The 22,757-nt window shown below is 38.4% G+C and overlaps 1 long non-coding RNA gene across 2 annotated transcripts in view; it reads right to left on the minus strand.

Moving 5' to 3' along the window:
- Positions 1-22,757, minus strand: part of LOC131994010 (uncharacterized) — a 338,911-nt gene that overhangs the window by 228,692 nt on the left and 87,462 nt on the right. For both annotated transcript variants that reach the window (XR_009396369.1, XR_009396370.1), the window contains exon 2: positions 14,702-14,892. This is a non-coding gene — a long non-coding RNA (uncharacterized LOC131994010). The remainder of the gene's footprint in view (positions 1-14,701; positions 14,893-22,757) is intronic.

Genomic DNA, 22,757 nt, shown 5'->3' on the forward strand with positions numbered 1-22,757 from the left:
ACAGACGGACGGACATAACTAGATCGACATAAAATGTCACGACGATCAAGAATATTTATACTTTATGGGGTCTCAGACGAATATTTCGAGTAGTTACAAACAGAATGACGAAATTAGTATACCCCCCATCTTATGGTGGAGGGTATAAAAAAAGTCTTGCGAAATTTCAGCCAAATCGGATAGAAATTGAGCCCTCTAGAAGCTCAAGAAGTCAAGTCCCCAGATCTGTTTATATAACAGCTATATCAGGTTATGAACCGATTTGAACCATATTTGGCACAGTTGTTGGATATCATAACAAAATACTACGTTCCAAAATTCATTCAAATTGGATAAAAATTGCGCCCTCTAGAGGCTCAAGAAGTCAAGACCCTAGATCGGTTTATATGACAGCTATATAAGGTTATGGATCTATTTGAACCATACTTGGCACAGTTGTTGGATATCGTAACAAAACACGTCGTGCAAAATTTCATTCCAATCGGATAGTAACTGCGACCTCTAGAGGCTCAAGAAGTCAAAACCCCAGATCGGTTTATATGGCAGCTATATCAGGTTATAGACCGATTTGAACCATACTTGGCACAAATGTTGGATATCGTAAAAAAACACGTCGTGCAAAATTTCATTCCAATCGGATAAGAATTGCGCACTCTAGAGGCTCAAGAAGTCAAGACCCAAGATCAGTTTATATGGCAGCTATATCAGGTTATAAACCGATTTGAACCATACTTGGCACAGTTGTGGGATATCATAACAAAACACGTCGTGCAAAATTTCATCCCAATCGGATAAGAATTGCGCACTCTAGAGTCTCAAGAAGTCAAGACCCAAGATCGGTTTATATGGCAGCTATATCAAAACATTGACCGATATGGCCCATTTACAATACCAACCGACCTACACTAATTAGAAGTAAAGGGTGATTTTTTTGAGGTTAGGATTTTCATGCATTAGTATTTGACAGATCACGTGGGATTTCAGACATGGTGTCAAAGAGAAAGATGCTCAGTATGCTTTGACATTTCATCATGAATAGACTTACTATTTTATTTACCAAAATCAGTGTTCGGTTCGAAATTTTGACAAATTTTGTTCAGCGATGAGGCTCATTTCTGGTTGAATGGCTACGTAAATAAGCAAAATTGCCGCATTTGGAGTGAAGAGCAACCAGAAGCCGTTCAAGAACTGCCCATGCATCCCGAAAAATGCACTGTTTGGTGTGGTTTGTACGCTGGTGGAATCATTGGACCGTATTTTTTCAAAGATGCTGTTGGACGCAACGTTACGGTGAATGAACACATTTCGAACCGAACACTGATTTTGGTAATAAAATGCAATGATTTGCAAGCGTTGCTCGTTAGTAAGTCTATTCATGATGAAATGTCAAAGCATACTGAGCATCTTTCTCTTTGACACCATGTCTGAAATCCCACGTGATCTGTCAAATACTAATGCATGAAAATCCTAACCTCAAAAAAATCACCCTTTATTTGTGCAAAATTGAAAGCTAGCGTGCTTTCGACAGACAGACGGACGGACGGACGGCCAGACGGACGGACATGGCTAGATCGGCATAAAATTTCACGACGATCAAGAATATATATACTTTATGGGGTCTCAGACAAATATTTCGAGTATTTACAATCAGAATGACGAAATTAGTATACCCCCCCTCTTATGGTGGAGGGTATAAAAATATATATATATATATATATATATATAAATATATGTATATATATATATATATATATATATATATATATATATATATATATATATATATATATATATATATCTCTATATATATATATATATATATATATATCTATATATATATATATATATATATATACATATATTTTTATATATATATATATATTTTTTTATACCCTCCACCATAAGATGGGGGGTATACTTATTTCGTCATTCTGTTTGTAACTACTCGAAATATTCGTCTGAGACCCCATAAAGTATATATATTCTTGATCGTCGTGACATTTTATGTCGATCTAGCCATGCCCGTCCGTCTGTCTGTCGAAAGCACGCTAACTTCCGAAGGAGTAAAGCTAGCCGCTTGAAATTTTGCACAAATACTTCTTATTGGTGTAGGTCGGTTGGTATTGTAAATGGGCCATATCGGTCCATATATATATATATATAAATCTGAATCGATTTCTATGAAATTCGCCAGTAATGTCGAGAGTCAAGAAAAAATTCTTCCTACCAAATTTCGAGAGAATTGGCTAACAAATGACAATTTTATTCCATGATTACTGCAAATCGGACGAACATATATATAGGAGCTATGCGCCCTCTAAAGGCTCAAGAAGTCAAGACCCAAGATCGGTTTATATGGCAGCTATATCAGGTTATGGACCGATTTAAACTATACTTGGCACAGTTGTTGCATATCATAACAAAACACGTCGTGCAAAATTTCATTCCAATCGGATAAGAATTGCGCACTCTAGAGGCTCAAGAAGTCAAGACCCAAGATCGGTTTATATGGCAGCTATATCAAAACGTGGACCGATATGGCCCATTTACAATACCAACCGACCTACACTAATAAGAAGTATTCGTGCATAATTTCAAGCGGCTAGCTTTACTCCTTCGGAAGTTAGCGTGCTTTCGACAGGCAGACGGACGGACGGACGGACAGACGGACGGACATGGCTAGATCGACATGAAATTTCACGACGATCAAGAATATATATACTTTATGGGGTCTCAGACGAATATTTCGAGTAGTTACAAACAGAATGACGAAATTAGTATACCCCCCATCTTATGGTGGAGGGTATAAAAACAAGTAAAAGCGTGCTAAGTTCGGCCGGGCCGAATCTTATATACCCTCCACCATGGATCGCATTTGTCGAGTTCTTTTCCCGGCATCTCTTCTTAGGCAAAAAAGATATAAGAAAAGAGTTATATGGGAGCTGTATCGTGCTATAGACCGTTCAGATAATAAACACGTATGTTGATGGTCATGAGAGGATCCATCATAAAAAATTTCAGGCAAATCGGATAATAATTGCGACCTCTAGAGGCTCAAGAAGTCAAGCTCCCAGATTGGTTTATATGGCAGCTATATCGGGTTATGATCCGATTTGAACCCTATTTGACACAGTTGTTCAAAGTAAGAATAAAATACGTCATGCAAAATTTCAGCCAAATCGGATAGGAATTGCGCCCTCTAGAGGCTAAAGAAATCAATACCCAAGATCGGTTTATATGACAGCTATATCAGGTTATGGACCTATTTGAACCATACTTGAAACAGTTGTTGGATATCATAACAAAATACGTCGTGCAAAATTTCATTCAAATAGGATAAGAATTGCGCACTCTAGAGGCTCAAGAAGTCAAGACCCAAGATCGGTTTATATCGCAGCTATATCAGGTTAATGAACGATTTAAACCATTCTTGGCACAGTTGTTGGATATCATAACAAAACACGTCGTGCAAAATTTCATTCAAATAGGATAAGAATTGCGCACTCTAGAGGCTCAAGAAGTCAAGACCCAAGATCGGTTTATATGGCAGCTATATCCGGTTATGGAACGATTTGAACTATACTTAGCACAATTGTTGGATATCATAACAAAACACGTCGTGCAAAATTTCATTCAAATCGGATAGGAATTGCGCACTCTAGAGGCTCACGAAGTCAAGACCCAAAATCGGTTTTTATGGCAGCTATATCAGGTTATGGACCGATTTGAACTATACTTGACACAGTTGTTGGATATCATAACAAAACACGTCGTGCAAAATTTCATTGCAATCGGATAAGAATTGCGCACTCTAGAGGCTCAAGAACTCAAGACCAAAGATCGGTTTATATGGCAGCTATATCAAAACATGGACCGATATGGCCCATTTACAATACCAACCGACCTTCACTAATAAGTATTTGTGCAAAATTTCAAGCGGCTAGCTTTACTCCTTCGGAAGTTAGCGTGCTTTCGACAGACAGACGGACGGCTACATTCATTCAAATCGGATAAGAATTGCGCCCTCTAGAGGCTCAAGAAGTCAAGACCCAAGATCGGTTTATATGGCAGCTATATCAGGTTATAGACCGATTTGAACCATACTTGGCACAGTTGTTGGATATAATAACAAAACACGTCCTGCAAAATTTCACCCAAATCGGATAGGAATTGCGCCCTCTAGAGGCTCAAGAAGTCAAGACCCAAGATCGGTTTATATGGCAGCTATATCAGGTTATAGACCGATTTGAACCATACTTGGCACAGTTGTTGAATATCGTAACAAAACACGGCGTGCAAAATTTCATTTCAATCGGATAAGAATTGCGCACTCTAGAGGCTCAAGAAATCAAGACCCAAGATCGGTTTATATGGCAGCTATATCAGGTTATGCACCAAATTGAACCATACTTGGCACAGTTGTTGGATATAATAACAAAGCACGTCGTGCAAAATTTCATTCTGATCGGATAAGAATTGCGCACGCTAGAGGCTCAAGAAGTCAAGACCCAAGATCGGTTTATATGGCAGCTATATCAGGTTATGGACCGATTTGAACTATACTTGGAGCAGTTGTTGGATATTATAACAAAATACGTCGTGCAAAATTTCATTCCAATCGGGTAAGAATTGCGCACTCTAGAGGCTCAAGAAGTCAAGACCCAAGATCGGTTTATATGGCAGCTATATCAAAACATGGACCGATATGGCCCATTTACAATACCAACCGACCTACACTAATAAGAAGTATTTGTGCAAAATTTCAAGCGGCTAGCTTTACTCCTTCGGAAGTTAGCGTGCTTTCGACAGACAGACGGACGGACGGACGGAGGGACGGACGGACAGACGGACGGACAGACGGACGGACATAACTAGATCGACATAAAATGTCACGACGATCAAGAATATTTATACTTTATGGGGTCTCAGACGAATATTTCGAGTAGTTACAAACAGAATGACGAAATTAGTATACCCCCCATCTTATGGTGGAGGGTATAAAAAAAGTCTTGCGAAATTTCAGCCAAATCGGATAGAAATTGAGCCCTCTAGAAGCTCAAGAAGTCAAGTCCCCAGATCTGTTTATATAACAGCTATATCAGGTTATGAACCGATTTGAACCATATTTGGCACAGTTGTTGGATATCATAACAAAATACTACGTTCCAAAATTCATTCAAATTGGATAAAAATTGCGCCCTCTAGAGGCTCAAGAAGTCAAGACCCTAGATCGGTTTATATGACAGCTATATAAGGTTATGGATCTATTTGAACCATACTTGGCACAGTTGTTGGATATCGTAACAAAACACGTCGTGCAAAATTTCATTCCAATCGGATAGTAACTGCGACCTCTAGAGGCTCAAGAAGTCAAAACCCCAGATCGGTTTATATGGCAGCTATATCAGGTTATAGACCGATTTGAACCATACTTGGCACAAATGTTGGATATCGTAAAAAAACACGTCGTGCAAAATTTCATTCCAATCGGATAAGAATTGCGCACTCTAGAGGCTCAAGAAGTCAAGACCCAAGATCAGTTTATATGGCAGCTATATCAGGTTATAAACCGATTTGAACCATACAGTTGTGGGATATCATAACAAAACACGTCGTGCAAAATTTCATCCCAATCGGATAAGAATTGCGCACTCTAGAGTCTCAAGAAGTCAAGACCCAAGATCGGTTTATATGGCAGCTATATCAAAACATTGACCGATATGGCCCATTTACAATACCAACCGACCTACACTAATTAGAAGTAAAGGGTGATTTTTTTGAGGTTAGGATTTTCATGCATTAGTATTTGACAGATCACGTGGGATTTCAGACATGGTGTCAAAGAGAAAGATGCTCAGTATGCTTTGACATTTCATCATGAATAGACTTACTATTTTATTTACCAAAATCAGTGTTCGGTTCGAAATTTTGACAAATTTTGTTCAGCGATGAGGCTCATTTCTGGTTGAATGGCTACGTAAATAAGCAAAATTGCCGCATTTGGAGTGAAGAGCAACCAGAAGCCGTTCAAGAACTGCCCATGCATCCCGAAAAATGCACTGTTTGGTGTGGTTTGTACGCTGGTGGAATCATTGGACCGTATTTTTTCAAAGATGCTGTTGGACGCAACGTTACGGTGAATGAACACATTTCGAACCGAACACTGATTTTGGTAATAAAATGCAATGATTTGCAAGCGTTGCTCGTTAGTAAGTCTATTCATGATGAAATGTCAAAGCATACTGAGCATCTTTCTCTTTGACACCATGTCTGAAATCCCACGTGATCTGTCAAATACTAATGCATGAAAATCCTAACCTCAAAAAAATCACCCTTTATTTGTGCAAAATTGAAAGCTAGCGTGCTTTCGACAGACAGACGGACGGACGGACGGCCAGACGGACGGACATGGCTAGATCGGCATAAAATTTCACGACGATCAAGAATATATATACTTTATGGGGTCTCAGACAAATATTTCGAGTATTTACAATCAGAATGACGAAATTAGTATACCCCCCCTCTTATGGTGGAGGGTATAAAAATATATATATATATATATATATAAATATATGTATATATATATATATATATATATATATATATATATATATATAATATATATATATATATATATATATATATATATATATATATATATATATATATATATATATATATATATATATATATATATATATATATATATATATATATATATATATATATATATATATATATATATATATATATATATATATATATATATATATATATACATATATTTTTATATATATATATATATATTTTTTTTTTATACCCTCCACCATAAGATGGGGGGTATACTTATTTCGTCATTCTGTTTGTAACTACTCGAAATATTCGTCTGAGACCCCATAAAGTATATATATTCTTGATCGTCGTGACATTTTATGTCGATCTAGCCATGCCCGTCCGTCTGTCTGTCGAAAGCACGCTAACTTCCGAAGGAGTAAAGCTAGCCGCTTGAAATTTTGCACAAATACTTCTTATTGGTGTAGGTCGGTTGGTATTGTAAATGGGCCATATCGGTCCATATATATATATATATAAATCTGAATCGATTTCTATGAAATTCGCCAGTAATGTCGAGAGTCAAGAAAAAATTCTTCCTACCAAATTTCGAGAGAATTGGCTAACAAATGACAATTTTATTCCATGATTACTGCAATTCGGACGAACATATATATAGGAGCTATGCGCCCTCTAAAGGCTCAAGAAGTCAAGACCCAAGATCGGTTCATATGGCAGCTATATCAGGTTATGGACCGATTTAAACTATACTTGGCACAGTTGTTGCATATCATAACAAAACACGTCGTGCAAAATTTCATTCCAATCGGATAAGAATTGCGCACTCTAGAGGCTCAAGAAGTCAAGACCCAAGATCGGTTTATATGGCAGCTATATCAAAACGTGGACCGATATGGCCCATTTACAATACCAACCGACCTACACTAATAAGAAGTATTCGTGCATAATTTCAAGCGGCTAGCTTTACTCCTTCGGAAGTTAGCGTGCTTTCGACAGGCAGACGGACGGACGGACGGACGGACGGACAGACGGACGGACATGGCTAGATCGACATGAAATTTCACGACGATCAAGAATATATATACTTTATGGGGTCTCAGACGAATATTTCGAGTAGTTACAAACAGAATGACGAAATTAGTATACCCCCCATCTTATGGTGGAGGGTATAAAAACAAGTAAAAGCGTGCTAAGTTCGGCCGGGCCGAATCTTATATACCCTCCACCATGGATCGCATTTGTCGAGTCCTTTTCCCGGCATCTCTTCTTAGGCAAAAAAGATATAAGAAAAGAGTTGCTCTGCAATTAAAACGATATCAAGTTATGGTTCGGTTCGATTTGAAATTTTATGCCGATCTAGCCATGTCCGTCCGTCTGTAAGTCCGTCCGTCCGTCTGTCCGTCCGTCCGTCCGTCTGTCTGTCGAAAGCACGCTAACTTCCGAAGGAGTAAAGCTAGCCGCTTGGTTGGGATATCATAACAAAACACCTCGTGCACAATTTCATCCCAATCGGATAAGAATTGCGCACTCTAGAGTCTCAAGAAGTCAAGACCCAAGATCGGTTTATATGGCAGCTATATCAAAACATTGACCGATATGGCCCATTTACAATACCAACCGACCTACACTAATTATAAGTATTTGTGCAAAATTTCAAGCGGCTAGCTTTACTCCTTCGGAAGTTAGCGTGCTTTCGACAGACAGACGGACGGACGGACGGACGGACAGACGGACGGACATGGCTAGATCGGCATAAAATTTCACGACGATCAAGAATATATATACTTTATGGGGTCTCACACAAATATTTCGAGTAGTTACAATCAGAATGACGAAATTAGTATACCCCCCATCTTATGGTGGAGGGTATAAAAATATATATATATATATATAAATATATGTATGTATATATATATATATATATATATATATATATATATATATATATATATATATATATATATATATATATATATATATATATATATATATATATATATATATATATTTATATATATATATATATATATATATATATATATATATATATATATATATATATATATATATATATATATATATATATATATATATATATATATATATATATATATATATATATATATATATATATATATATATATACATATATATATATATATATATAAAAATCTGAATCGATTTCTATGAAATTCGCCAGTAATGTCGAGAGTCAAGAGAAAATTCTTCCTACCAAATTTCGAGAGAATTGGCTAACAAATGACCATTTTATTCCATGATTACTGCAAATCGGACGAACATATATATAGGAGCTATATCCAAATCTGAATTAATTTTTTTCCAATTTCATTTGGATTCGTATTTAGGCCGAAAAACATGCCTGTACCAAATTTGAAGACGATCGGATGGCTGCCATTGGCTAGAACAGACGTCTCAAACATTGTGTCCGTCATGACAGGTCAATGTCTAATCGGAAAACATGCTGACAGTCTTAAGGTTGCCAGCAACGACTTTTGCAGAACTGTAGGGACATCGAGGAAGAAGAGACTACAGAACACCTTCTGTGTGTGTGTCACACACTAGTAGTTACAAGGAGTTCCACTTTAGTTTCTCATTGCTTTGAGAACCTGTCTGATTTAGCGGATGTGACCATTCCCAAGTTACTGGGCTTTTTATAGCGATCTGGATGGTTCAACGGTAGGAACTAGAAGGCATCTTCCTTCTTCTGTTCCTGTGGTATCACAATGGACGAAAACGTCTAAGTGGGTCTGATGGCAGACTGCCACTTAAACCTTACCTAACCTAATATAGACAGACAGACAGAAACAAAGACAGACATAGCTAAACCAAAACAAAAAGTGATTCTGAGTCGATCGGTATACGTATCAATGGGTCTGTCTCTCTTCCTTCTGGATCTTACAAACAAATGCACTAAGCTATAATACCCTGTATGACAGTAGTGGTGGAGATATTGTACACCTCAAGCGGACTTTTTTGAAGGGATTTTCGAGCACTATCCGGCAAAAAAAAAAAGAATTTTGATAATCGGACCACAAAGATTAATTGTGTAATTATTTTTAACTTATGTAAGAAAACCATGTTTTATGTATAGTGTGATTGTTTATAGGCCTCATTGCTTCTCATTGCATGAAATGAAATAAATAAATAAAAAGCCCGAACATATTTCGAAATACCGATTTGTTTAAATTTAAGGGCCTGCCTAAAGGCGCCAGGACAACCTAGAGCCTCGAAATTGTGCAAACAATTTCGGTAACACATCAGATCTAACCATTTCAAATTTCAAATTTCAACCTCCGTACCCGTGCCCACACGGCATATTTTTTACTATTTGTACCCATCACCGAAGAATGGTGGTATATTCATTTTGTCATTCCGTTTGCAACACATCCAAATATCCATTTATATATTCATGATCAGCGTAAAAATCTAAGGCGATCTAGACATGTCCGTCCGTCTGTCTGTTGAAATCATGCTACAGTCTTCAAAAATAGAGATATTGAGCTGAAACTTTGCACAGATTCTTTCTTCGTTCATAAGCAGGTTAAGTTCGAAGACGAGCTATATCGGACTATATCTTGATATAGCCCCCATATAGACCGATCCTCCGATTTGGGGTCTTAGGCCCATAAAAACCACATTTATTATGCGATTTTGCTGAAATTTGGGACAGTGAGTTGTCTTAGACCCTTCAACATCCTTCTTCAATTTGGCTCAGATCGGTTCAGGTTTGGATATAGCTGCAATATAGATCGATCCTCTAATTTGGGGTCTTAGGTCCATAAAATCCACATTTATTATCCAATTGAAATTTGGGACAGTGAGTTGTGTTAAGCCCTTCGACATCCTTCGTCAATTTGGCTCAGATTGGTCCAGATTTGGATATAGGTGCCATATAGGCCGATCCTCCGATTTAGGGTCTTAGGCCCCTTAAAGGCGCATTTATTGTCCGATGTCGTCGAAATTTAGGACAATGAGCTAAGTAAAGCCCCTTGACATACTTCTGCATTATGGCACAAATCGGTTCAGATTTGGATATAGCTGCCATATAGACCGATCTATAGGTTTTGGTTTTGAGGCCATAAAAAGCGCATTTAATGTCCAATATCGCCGCAATTTGGGACAGTGAGTTGTGTAAGGCCCTTCGACATCCTTCTTCAATTTCACTCTGATCGGTGCAGGTTTGGATAAAGCTGCCATATAGACCGATCTCTCGATTTAAGGCTTTGCCGAAATTTAAGACATAGAGTTAAGTAAAGCCCCTCCACATATTTCGGCAATTTAGTTTTGATGGATGAAGATTTGCATATAACTGCCATATTGACCGATACTCGATTTAAAGTCCTGGCCCCAAAAAAGCGCATTTATAATCCGATTTAACTGAAATTTGACACATTGACTTATGTTAGGCTTTTCGGCATCCAAGTTGTATATGGCTCAAATCGGTTTATTTTTAGATATAGCTACTAAAAAGACCTAGACTTTTTTACACACAATTGAACAATGACTTGTACTTATTAGCATTTGGTCCAAACCGGATCATATTTCGATATAACTGCTATGGGAATTAAGGTATGCCATTTTCACCGGATTTTGACGAAAGGTGGTTCCTTTTTACTTGTTTTTTTTATACCCTCCACCATAAGATGGGGGGTATACTAATTTCGTCATTCTGTTTGTAACTACTCGAAATATTCGTCTGAGACCCCATAAAGTATATATATTCTTGATCGTCGTGACATTTTATGTCGATCTATCCATGTCCGTCCGTCTGTCCGTCCGTCCGTCCGTCCGTCCGTCCGTCCGTCCGTCAGTCCGTCCGTCCGTCCGTCCGTCCGTCCGTCCGTCTGTCTGTCGAAAGCACGCTAACTTCCGAAGGAGTAGAGCTAGCCGCTTGAAATTTTACACAAATACTTCCTATTAGTGTAGGTCGGTTGGTATTGTAAATGGGCCATATCGGTCCATAACCTGATATAGCTGCCATATAAACCGATCGTGGGTCTTGACTTCTTGAGCCTCTATAGTGCGCAATTTTTATCCGATTGAAATGAAATTTTGCACGGCGTGTTTTGTTATTATATCCAACAACTGTGCCAAGTATGGTTCAAATCGGTTCATAACCTGATATAGCCGCCATATAAACCGATCTTGGGTCTTGACTTCTTGAGCCTCTAGAGGGCGCAATTCTTATCCGAATGGAATGGAATTTCAAACGGCGTGTTTTGTTATGATACCCAACAACTGTGCCAAGTATGGTTTAAATCGGTCCATAACCTGATATAGCTGCCATATAAACCGATCTTGGGTCTTGACTTCTTGAGCCTCTATAGGGCACAATTCTTATCCGATTTGAATGAATTTTTGCACGAAATATTTCGTTATGATATCCAACAACTGTGCCAAGTATGGTTGAAATCGGTTCATAACCTGATATAGCTGTCATATAAACAGATCTGGGGATTTGATTTCTTGAGCTTCTAGAGGGCGCAATTCCTATCCGATTTGGCTGAAATTTTGCATGACGTATTTTATTTGTACTTTCAAAAACTGTGTCAAATAAGGTTCAAATCGGTTCATAACCTGATATAGCTGCCATATAAACCGATCTGGGATCTTGACTTCTTTTCTTATATCCTTTTTTGTCTAAGAAGAGATGCCGGGAAAAGAACTCGACAAATGCGATCCATGGTGGAGGGTATATAAGATTCGGCCCGGCGGAACTTAGCACGCTTTTACTTGTTTTTTTTAATTTTCTCCCACTGTGAGTCGTAACCTTTATTCGTCTCGACTCGCGTCCTTTAAATGAGATCCTTTGAAACCTTACCGACAGATAAGATGATATCTACTTTAAAAATCCCGGGGGAAATCCTGTCTAGTTAAACTTATGAAGTAAAATTGTATGATTAACCGTATCAAATGCCTTGCTAAAATCAGTGTATATAAAATCTGTTTGATTTCCACATGATGTAGATTTTCATAAGAAGTAGCCGTCGATTTATTTCTCAAAAATTCGTGCAGACGTTCTGAAATTATTGACCGAAATTTCTGGGCAAGCCTACGCGTAACCAGTTGTTCAAATATCTTTGGAATTGCATTTAATTAAGCAATCCCTCTGTAATTCTCTATATCAAACTTGCTCCCATTCTTATCAAGAGGGACTTTGTATTCCTCCTTCCGAATCAATGGAAAACAACCACACGCGAGCTAACAGTTGAATAAATCAGTCAGAGGCATATACAACAATCTCGCACAATACTTCAAAAAAGCCGATGTTACACCGTCGGTTCAAGGAGAATAACTACACTTATATATATATATATATATATATATATATATATATATATATATATATATATATATATATATATATATATATATATATATATATATATATATATATATATATATGCCGAATGAAACTAAGGCTGCAATAAGTTTTGTAAATACGGCTTTAAGATAAGCTTTAACTCTGCGTGCTAAGTTCGGCCGGGCCGAATCTTATATACCCTCCACCATGGATCGCATTTGTCGAGTTCTTTTCCCGGCATCTCTTCTTTGGTAAAAAAGGACATAAGAAAAGATTTGCTCTGCTATTAGAACGATATCAAGATATGATCCGGTTTGGGAGCTGTATCGGGCTATAGACCTATTCAGACCATAATAAAAACGTATGTTGATGGACATGCGAGAATCAGGAAGTCAAGACCCCAGATCGTTTTATATGGCAGCTATATCAGGTTATGGACTTGGCACAGTTATTGGATATCATAACAAAACACGTCGTGCAAAATTTCATTCAAATCGGATAAGAATTGCGCACTCTAGAGGCTCAAGGAGTCAAGACCCAAGATCGGTTTATATGGCAGCTATATCAGGTTATGAACCGATTTGAACCATACTTGGCACAGTTATTGGATATCATAACAAAACACGTCGTGCAAAATTTCATCCCAATCGGATAAGAATTTCGCACTCTAGAGGATCAAGAAGTCAAGACCCAAGATCGGTTTATATGGCAGCTATATCAAAACATGAACCGATATGGCCCATTTACAATACCAACCGACCTACACTAATAAGAAGTATTTGTGCAAAATTTCAAGCGGCTAGCTTTACTCCTTCGGAAGTTAGCGTGCTTTCGACAGACAGACGGACGGACGGACGCACGGACGGACGGACAGACGGACGGACATGGCTAAATCGACATAAAATTTCACGACGATCAAGAATATATATACTTTATGGGGTCTCAGACGAATATTTCGAGTAGTTACAAACAGAATGACGAAATTAGTATACCTCCCATCCTATAGTGGATGGTATAAAAACACCAGTCATTGAAAAACACCACCTCCAAAATTTCAGGCAAATGTATTGATTACGCCCTTCAGAGACACAAAAAATCAAACTGGGTGATCGGTTTATATGGCAGTTCTATCAGGTTATATACCGATTTAGACTATACTTGAAACAGTTGTTGGAAGTCAAAATAAAACACTTCATGCAAAATTTCGGCAAAATCGGATAAGAATTGCGCCCTCTAGAAGCTGAAGAAGTCAAGACCAGCTATATGAGGTTATGAACCGATATAAACCATACTTACCACAGTTGTTGGCAGTCATAACGAAACACGTCATGCAAAATTTCAATCGGAAGATCGGTTTATATGGCGGCTATATCACATTATTGACTAGACCTCATCCTGTGGTGGAGGGTATAACAAACAACGCTTTTGTTGCTTTAAAGTTAGAATTTTATTATAAGTTACGTTTTTTGATTCTTCAAAGTTTGACTATATACACACTGATTACAATAGCTTCTTTAATTAACTATAGCCACGAAACGCATAGAGGTTAGGTACTGGACGTTCTTTCTTCATTTGCGTATAATTGTCTTAATCTTAACACGTCTTTTTCTGAACATTCCAATGAAGAGATGCCATTAGCCAAGCTTTTGTGAATCGCGCAAAGTGTACACATAGGGACATAGATAATAAATTCCAATTTCTGAGGCTGATGACAAATTTGTCCGAATGCGAGTTACACGAAAAGGAAATCAAAAGGAGCAAACAAACACAAATGACAAATAAAATGCAAATTTGCTCACTTACCGGGAACAGACAGCAATAGTGGTGAACATACTCCCAACAGGACCACACGATTCTGTAATTTTGGGCTAGGGGTTGGGGATGAGCAGAACGCAGGCAAATGCTGAGGGAATGATTAATGACGAGTGTCATTCTAGCACCAGGTGGGGGCGAAAAAACTAACTTGACGTTGATGATGACAACACATAAGAGATCTGCAAGGATATGAGACAAAGAGAGAAAATGGCTATTATTGATGACAATACATATAAAATAAGGGGCACAAAAAGACGCACAATGGGCCACACATGTACATATGTATGTACAATCCCACATACACACCCGCAAGCATAATCATATACATCTACAGATGATGATCAAAATTAATCGTTTTCCGGAAAAAGTATCAGCATTGAAAGTAATGATAGTAGCAGCAATAGTAGTGGTACATGTGTAGCGGTAGCAAAATATAGTTTGACAATAGTTTAGAATAGGCAACGCACACGCACAGTGGGTTATGTTTGATTATGTTGGTTAGTTCATGTGTACGAAATTAGTTAGTTAATGTGTACGAAATTGTTAATCAGTTTAATCATTAATCAGCGATTTTGAACATTATACCGCGACAAAATAATGTGCAAAGGATGCGAGGATCGGACCATAACATAATTTATCTTCAATTACATAGCAATCCTTTTCTTTTATGCTTTTTTGAATGAAAATAGATATCGGGAAAACAACTCGGCAAATGCGATCCATGATGGAGGGTATATAAGATTCGGACCGGCCGAACTTAGCTCGCTTTTACTTGTTTAATTTGATATTTATTTATGACTGCACAACAAGACAAAATCTTATAAATTACAGTACAGGTTTATAATTGTAGTAACTCATCCGTCTTAATCTAATGCCAAAATTTATATAACTGACAAAAGATACAATTAACCTTCATAAGCAAAAAGAAAATTTTAACATTGCAATCACGATTGAATAGAATTATAAAAACATTTCTGAAAAAGAACAAGTAAAAAGTTCAGTCGGGCCGAACTTTGGATACCCACCACCTCGGGTATATATGTAAACCCCATTTCGTCACAATCCGGTGAAAATTGGATAACTTAAGCACCCAAATTCGGCACGGCCATTGAGTGGTCTAATATATATATCACTTTTCAATTTTCTAGAACAAAATATTGGTCTTTTTGGCAGATATATCCAAATATAAACCGATCTGAACCATATTTAGGTAAAATATCGTGAAGCTCAGAAAAAATCACTGTTTCAAATTTCAGCGAAATCTGGTAATAACTAAAGCTTTTATGAGTTTCAGTCCCCTTATCGGTCTGAATCATATTTAGGTCGGATGTTGGGAGGTCTTAACCAACTCACTGTTTCAAATTTCAGGGAAATCGAGTTATAAATAAAGCTTTTATTGGCTTCAGACCCCTTATCGGCAGATCGGTCTTTAGGGCAGCTATATCTATATCTAAGTTTTAGCGAAATCGGTTAAAAAATAAAGCTTTTATGGGCTTCAGACCCTTTATCGGCAGATCGGTCTATATGACAGCTGTGGCTAAATATAGACCGATCTGTACCATAATTGGCTCGAATGATGGGAGGCTTAAAACTGCGCACTATTCCAAATTTCAGCGAAATCGGACAAAAAATATAGCTTTTATGGCCTTCAGACCCTCTATCGGGAGATCGGTCTATATGACAGCTATATCTTAATATAGTCCGATTTGAACCATATGCTTAAAATAACACACTGTTTTAAATTTCAGCGAAATCGGGTAATAAATAAAGCTTTCATGGCCTTCAGACCCTTTATCGGAAAATCGGTCTATATAGCAGCTATATCCAAATATGGTCCGATTTGGCCTGTTCAAGAACTTAACTTGCGTGCATCAAAAAGACGTATCTGTGTCAAATTTCAGCTCTATATCTGAATTTTGAAGCTTACCAAGTTTGTTGACGTTCTCAGTCCTCTGGCCTTCACTGCCAAATCGTCTGCCCTTTCAATCCCCTTGGTTCGCTATCACCCGACACACAAACAAAGTGGATCGTGCCATCCTCACAGAAAGCGTTAATCTTCTTCTTACACTCCTAGACTGTTAATGACCTTACGCTTCTGATTGTTATCGCCCTGATGGTCAGCTTATCGTCCGTAAAGATGTTCACACTTGACGTCCTCAAGTTAATACCACACCACCTCACGCATTCCGTGATCGCCAGGATCTCCGAGTGAAGGACCGTTTTATGGTCATTCAGCCTGAAGCAAATCTCATTTTCTGCGTTCTGAATGTAGACCCCCAGACCGGATCTGTCCTCCATCGCAGTCCACCGAACTACTGAAGTGTAAGTTAGTATTGGTCTAGTCTCGCTCCTGTAGAGCCAGTGGACTATCGTCGGATTCAGGCCTTATTTCTACATAGTGCCCAACACCTGTATGTACGCTCCTGATCACGCTCATAATTCAGCTCTGTCAAAGATCTTTCCTAAATAGTTGACGTTGTCAGATATTGAAATCATTTTAGGTCGTCAAATTTGCCACCTTCGTATTTCTCGTGAACAGACAGTTTTCGGTATTCTATGTAATATTGAGACCCCTAGATCTAGCCCAGTCGCAAGTCGTCTTCAAGACCCTTTCGGCCCTTCTGCATAGCTTCGAATCCTTACCTCTTTGAAATTTTATAACATCATCTGCGTAACAGAACTATTACAGCACCGTAATAGGTGGTCACCAATAGGAGCGGCGATAAAATGCCGCCTGTGGGATGCCCTGTGCCACTTTTTTCCTTATATTTACATCATGGGACTCACGATTTATCCATCTGTTTCTAATGATGAGGCTTATTCACTCCCTAAGGACCCGGTCCACCCGGTACTAATATAAGGATTGAATCAGTGTGACGGTCCGCACACTGTTAAAAGCCCACTCAATAACAATGAACACATCTTGGCATCGAAGGATTCTTCAAATTTATGCACAACCTCGTGCAGGGCAGTCTCCATCGACCTTCCCTTGACATAGGAATGCTGTTTGTATTTGAACAGTTCGCTGGATGTCCTACTCTTTATAATGGTATCTACAATACGTTCCATGGTTTTGAGTAGAAAGAGTCGCATAACTTACCTTGCCAGGATTCTGTCTGGCTTTCCGAGTATATGCCCTAGGCACGCTGTGAAAATGGTGGCCAGATGGGGCGGCCTACCTCTGTAATAACACTGGAAATATTCCATCAGGTCCGGGTGTCTTATATGACTGGAAGCTGCCCAAGGTTACGTTTGCCTTAAATTCTGCAATGGTAAGCCTTTGATCAACATCTTTGTTTCAAGTTTCCGTTGTCCCAGTGAGTCCCGTGGTATCCTATGGATAATTCTTTTTATACCCTCCACCATAAGATGGGGGGTATAATAATTTCGTCATTCTGATTTTAACTACTCGAAATATTCGTCTGAGACCCCATAAAGTATATATATTCTTGATCGTCGTGAAATTTTATGTCGATCTAGCCATGTCCGTCCGTCTGTCCGTCCGTCCGTCTGTCTGTCGAAAGCACGCTAACTTCCGAAGGAGTAAAGCTAGCCGCTTGAAATTTTGCACAAATACTTCTTATTAGTGTAGGTCGGTTGGTATTGTAAATGGGCCATATCGGTCCATGTTTTGATATAGCTGCCATATAAACCGATCTTGGGTCTTGACTTCTTGAGCCTCTAGAGTGCGCATTTCTTATCCGATTGGGATAAAATTTTGCACGACGTGTTTTGTTATTATATCCAACAACGGTGCCAAGTATGGTTCAAATCGGTCCATAACCTGATATAGCTGCCATATAAACCGATCTGGGGTCTTGACTTCTTGAGCCTCTAGAGTGCGCAATTCTTATCCGATTGGAATGAAATTTTGCACGACGTGTTTTTTTACGATATCCAACAACTGTGCCAAGTATGGTTCAAATCGGTTTATAACCTTATATAGCTGTCATATAAACAGATCTGGGGACTTGACTTCTTGAGCTTCTAGAGGGCTCAATTTCTATCCGATTTGGCTGAAATTTCGCAAGACTTTTTTTATTGTTACTTTCAACAACTATGTCAAATAAAGAACAAGTCGGTTCATAACCTGATATAGCTGCCATATAAACCGATCTGGGATCTTGACTTCTTGAGCCTCTAGAGGCCGCAATTATTATCCGATTTGCCTGAAATTTTGTACGACGGATTCTTTCATGACCATCAACATACGTGTTTATTATGGTCTGAATCGGTCCATAGCCCGATACAGCTCCAATATAGATCGATCTCTCTATTTTACTTTTTGAGCTCACAAAGAGCGCAATTCTTATTCGAATTGGCTGACATTTTACACATGTCTCCAACATATAATTTAATTGTGGTCCAAACCGGACAATATCTTGATATCGCTCTAATAGCAGAGCAAATCTTTTCTTATATCCTGTTTTGCCTAAGAAAAGATGCCGGGAAAAGAATTCGACAAATGCGATCCATGGTGGAGGGTATATAAGATTCGGACCGGCCGAACTTAGCACGCTTTTACTTGTTTATCAAAAGCCTCAACATGTCCTCCGTTGTCTTTGCTCTCACTCTCATATAAGCGAGAGTTTGGACATGTATTTTTGACAAAAACTTTTTCATCTTGTCTGCGTCATTAAAACTATCATTATGCCGCTCTGATAATCTTTTTGCATTCCTTGAACCGTTTGAAAAGATATAACAAAAACTCTACCTTTTTTATGACGTGCTTTGTTTTAAAGTCTGTAAACATCTTTAAAAAAGTTGCGAATCTCCCAGTTCAGCCAGGGTTTCACTTGGTCTGATTTCCTTTCCCGAAGAGGACAACTATCTTCAAAAGACCTCTATTGCAGTCGTAATCCTGTGACATTTCCGTCAATGTCTTCTATGCTTAGACAGATCAGAATATATTGCCCATTCTGTATCTGAGTAGTCTCCCGAATTTTGGCCAGTTGGTTTTCAACTTTTTACGAAAGCTTATTGGATTCGGCGCTGCTATTCTAAACCTAATGTAGGGATGTTCTGAGAAGGAATGCTCCATGGAGACCCTCCAATCCTGAACCTCATCGGTTAGATTTTCCGAACACATTGTCAAATCTAAAACTTCCTCCCTAATGAGAATGAGAATTAACAAAGGTGGCGGTGTTGCTAATAATAAGTGTTATTATGTCGTTAGTATTCAAGAATTATGCCAGGGCTTGTTGATATGGTTCAGCAATGAATCTTTGTTCTGGGTTTTTCATGGCTTCACAATTACGGCAATATGAATCTTGTCCTTGCTGATTTTCTCCATCAGTGCGTGTGTAGCCGTCTCGCACCGGAGGTGGTTTATTTAAACAGTAAATGGGCATGTTGGGATTAGATGATGGTTTCATCGTCGGTTTCCTATTCCCTTAGTTTTTACTGAGTTTTCTAACCGTGTACTGCCTGATGTTTTAATATTAGAATCTTAGATTATCCTATTTTAACCAATATTGAGAAAGTCGGTTATGGCCTAGTCGTCAATCCCCTGTTTGTTAGTCAGTTTTGAGTCTCCTGCTTTCTCAAACACTGCCTGATTTCTCAACCCCTTATATTGAGGGAAATATTGCTTATCTTAGTTTTTCCATTCCAAAGAGTGTCCAAAAGTTATCTTAGTATACATATTTTATATCTGAACATACTAACAAGGCTGCTGCAAAAGTTTCAGACCTACGCAAAGCTTAGTGTTGGTGGGTGCATTCTAACATTTCCATTGGAAAGTTCTACATTTCCTAGCATAATCGTGCTCAGAAAGTCGAGTTCCGTTGGTGCCGGAACTCGACGGACGGACATGGCTAGATCGACTCAGAACGTCGAGACGATCAAGAATATATAATTTATGGGGCGAATATTTCGAGGTGTTACAAACGGAATGACTATACACCCATCCTATGGTAGTGGGTATAAAAAGGAAATCGAAAGCCGTGAGTGTAAGCGAATCGTGACGTTCATTAGCTGGAATTAAGACATAGGTCCACGCAGCAGTAACCCGAATGAAAAACAATAAGGCAGCAGGAGCCGATGGGTTACCGGCTGAACTGTTTAATACCGGATGAAACACCCTGATAAGGTGTACGTATCAGCTCGTCTGCACAATCTGGCTGAAAAACGAGTACCCGAACAGCATACTATGTCCAGTACAGATTAATAAGTCTCCTCACCATCGCATACAAGATAATATAGAGCGTACTGTGTGCAGGATTAAAATCTAAAGTCAACGAAATAATTTTGCCCTTTTAGTGTTAGACAGGCCGTAGTCCTGTTTAATGTCGTGCTGGAGAAGATTATACGAGATTCAGATGTGAATATGCATGGCACACAACTCACAGGAGAGCATGCTATTTGCCTATGCCGACGACATCGATATTATAGGTCAGTGACCGGAAAAAAGCAATCGCAGCCTTTGAAAGTATCGAAAGAAAATCGACGAAAATTGATTTCTCAATAAATAGAGATAAGAGGATGATATCAACTCCCATAAAGCCCTGTAAAACCGAGCAGATAGAGAAAATGGTGAACGTTGAGAACAACTACTTTGAGATAGTCAGCAACATTATCTACCTCGGCACCGCCGTAACCGAAATAAACGACACCAGTTTTAAACTGTCGTGGCTAATAAAAGATACTTTGGATTAATTAAGCAGAAGAGAAGCAAAGCCACCTTTCGACAGACGAAAAAACAATATAGCAGCCACTGATACTACCCGTGCTATTATAAGGCTCAGAAGCATGGGTACTTGCGAAAGCGGGTGATGAGGTGCTACGAGTGTTTTAGAGAAAGATTCGTCGTAAAATGTATGGACCAGTCTGTATTAAAGGAGAATATAGGCGTCGTATGAATTAGAGCTGTATGACGCATAGTTAAACGCAACAAAATACAACGGGTGCATTATCTACCTCATATTGTAAGAATGGATGAAGAAGCTCCAGCAAAGTAGAAGACCAATACACCGAAAGGGTGACTAAGTATAGAGCGACATCTCGAAACTAAGTGTCAGAGATTGGAGAAGAAGCGCAGGAGATCAAGGCGATTGAACATCTTTTCCCCGTTTGGCTAGAGGAATAAATTTTCTGAATTGGCCAATTAAAGTAAGTAAAGTATGTTTTTCGTTAAGTTTGCAATATATTTGTAAAAATTTATTTACAGTAAAAATTTCGATCTAATATTGGGTTTCATATGAGTTTAAATTTTCTTACGCGATTGTTTGCGATATGCTCGGATTTAATTTAAATTGGCCCAAATACAAAAATGGACTTTCAAAATATTTGTACATTTTAATTCACTCTTGGCAAACATTTCCAAAAAATGTTTATAACATTAAATTTCACATTATATAAAATTTTCAAAAACAAATCTTAAGAACAGATTGAAAACAAGTAAAAGCGTGCTAAGTTCGGCCGGGCCGAATCTTATGTACCCGCCACCATGGATCGCATTTGTCGAGTTCTTTTCCCGTCATCTTTTCTTAGGCAAAACAGGATATAAGAAAAGATTTGCTCTGATATTAGAGCGATATCAAGATATGGTCCGGTTTGGACCACAATTAAATTATATGTTGGAGACCTGTGTAAAATGTCAGCCAATTCGAATAAGAATTGCGCCCTTTGGGGGCTCAAGAAGTAAAATAGAGAGATCGATTTATATGGGAGCTGTATCGGGCTTTAGACCGATTCAGACCATAATAAATACGTATGTTGATGGTCATGAGAGAATCCGTCGTACAAAATTTCAGGCAAATCGGATAATAATTGCGACCTCTAGAGGCTCAAGAAATCAAGATCCCAGATCGGTTTATATGGCAGCTATATCAGGTTATGAACCGATTTGAACCTTATTTGACACAGTTATTGGATATCATAACAAAACACGTCTTACCAAAATTCATTCAAATCGGATAAGAATTGCGTCCTCTAGAGGCTCAAGAAGTCAAGACCCAAGATCGGTTTATGTGGCAGCTATATCAGGTTATGAACCGATTTGAACCATACTTGCCACAGTTGTTGGATATCATAACAAAACACG

Source organism: Stomoxys calcitrans, chromosome 1 (assembly GCF_963082655.1).
Source record: "Stomoxys calcitrans chromosome 1, idStoCalc2.1, whole genome shotgun sequence".
Classification (NCBI taxonomy): Eukaryota; Metazoa; Arthropoda; class Insecta; order Diptera; family Muscidae; genus Stomoxys; species Stomoxys calcitrans.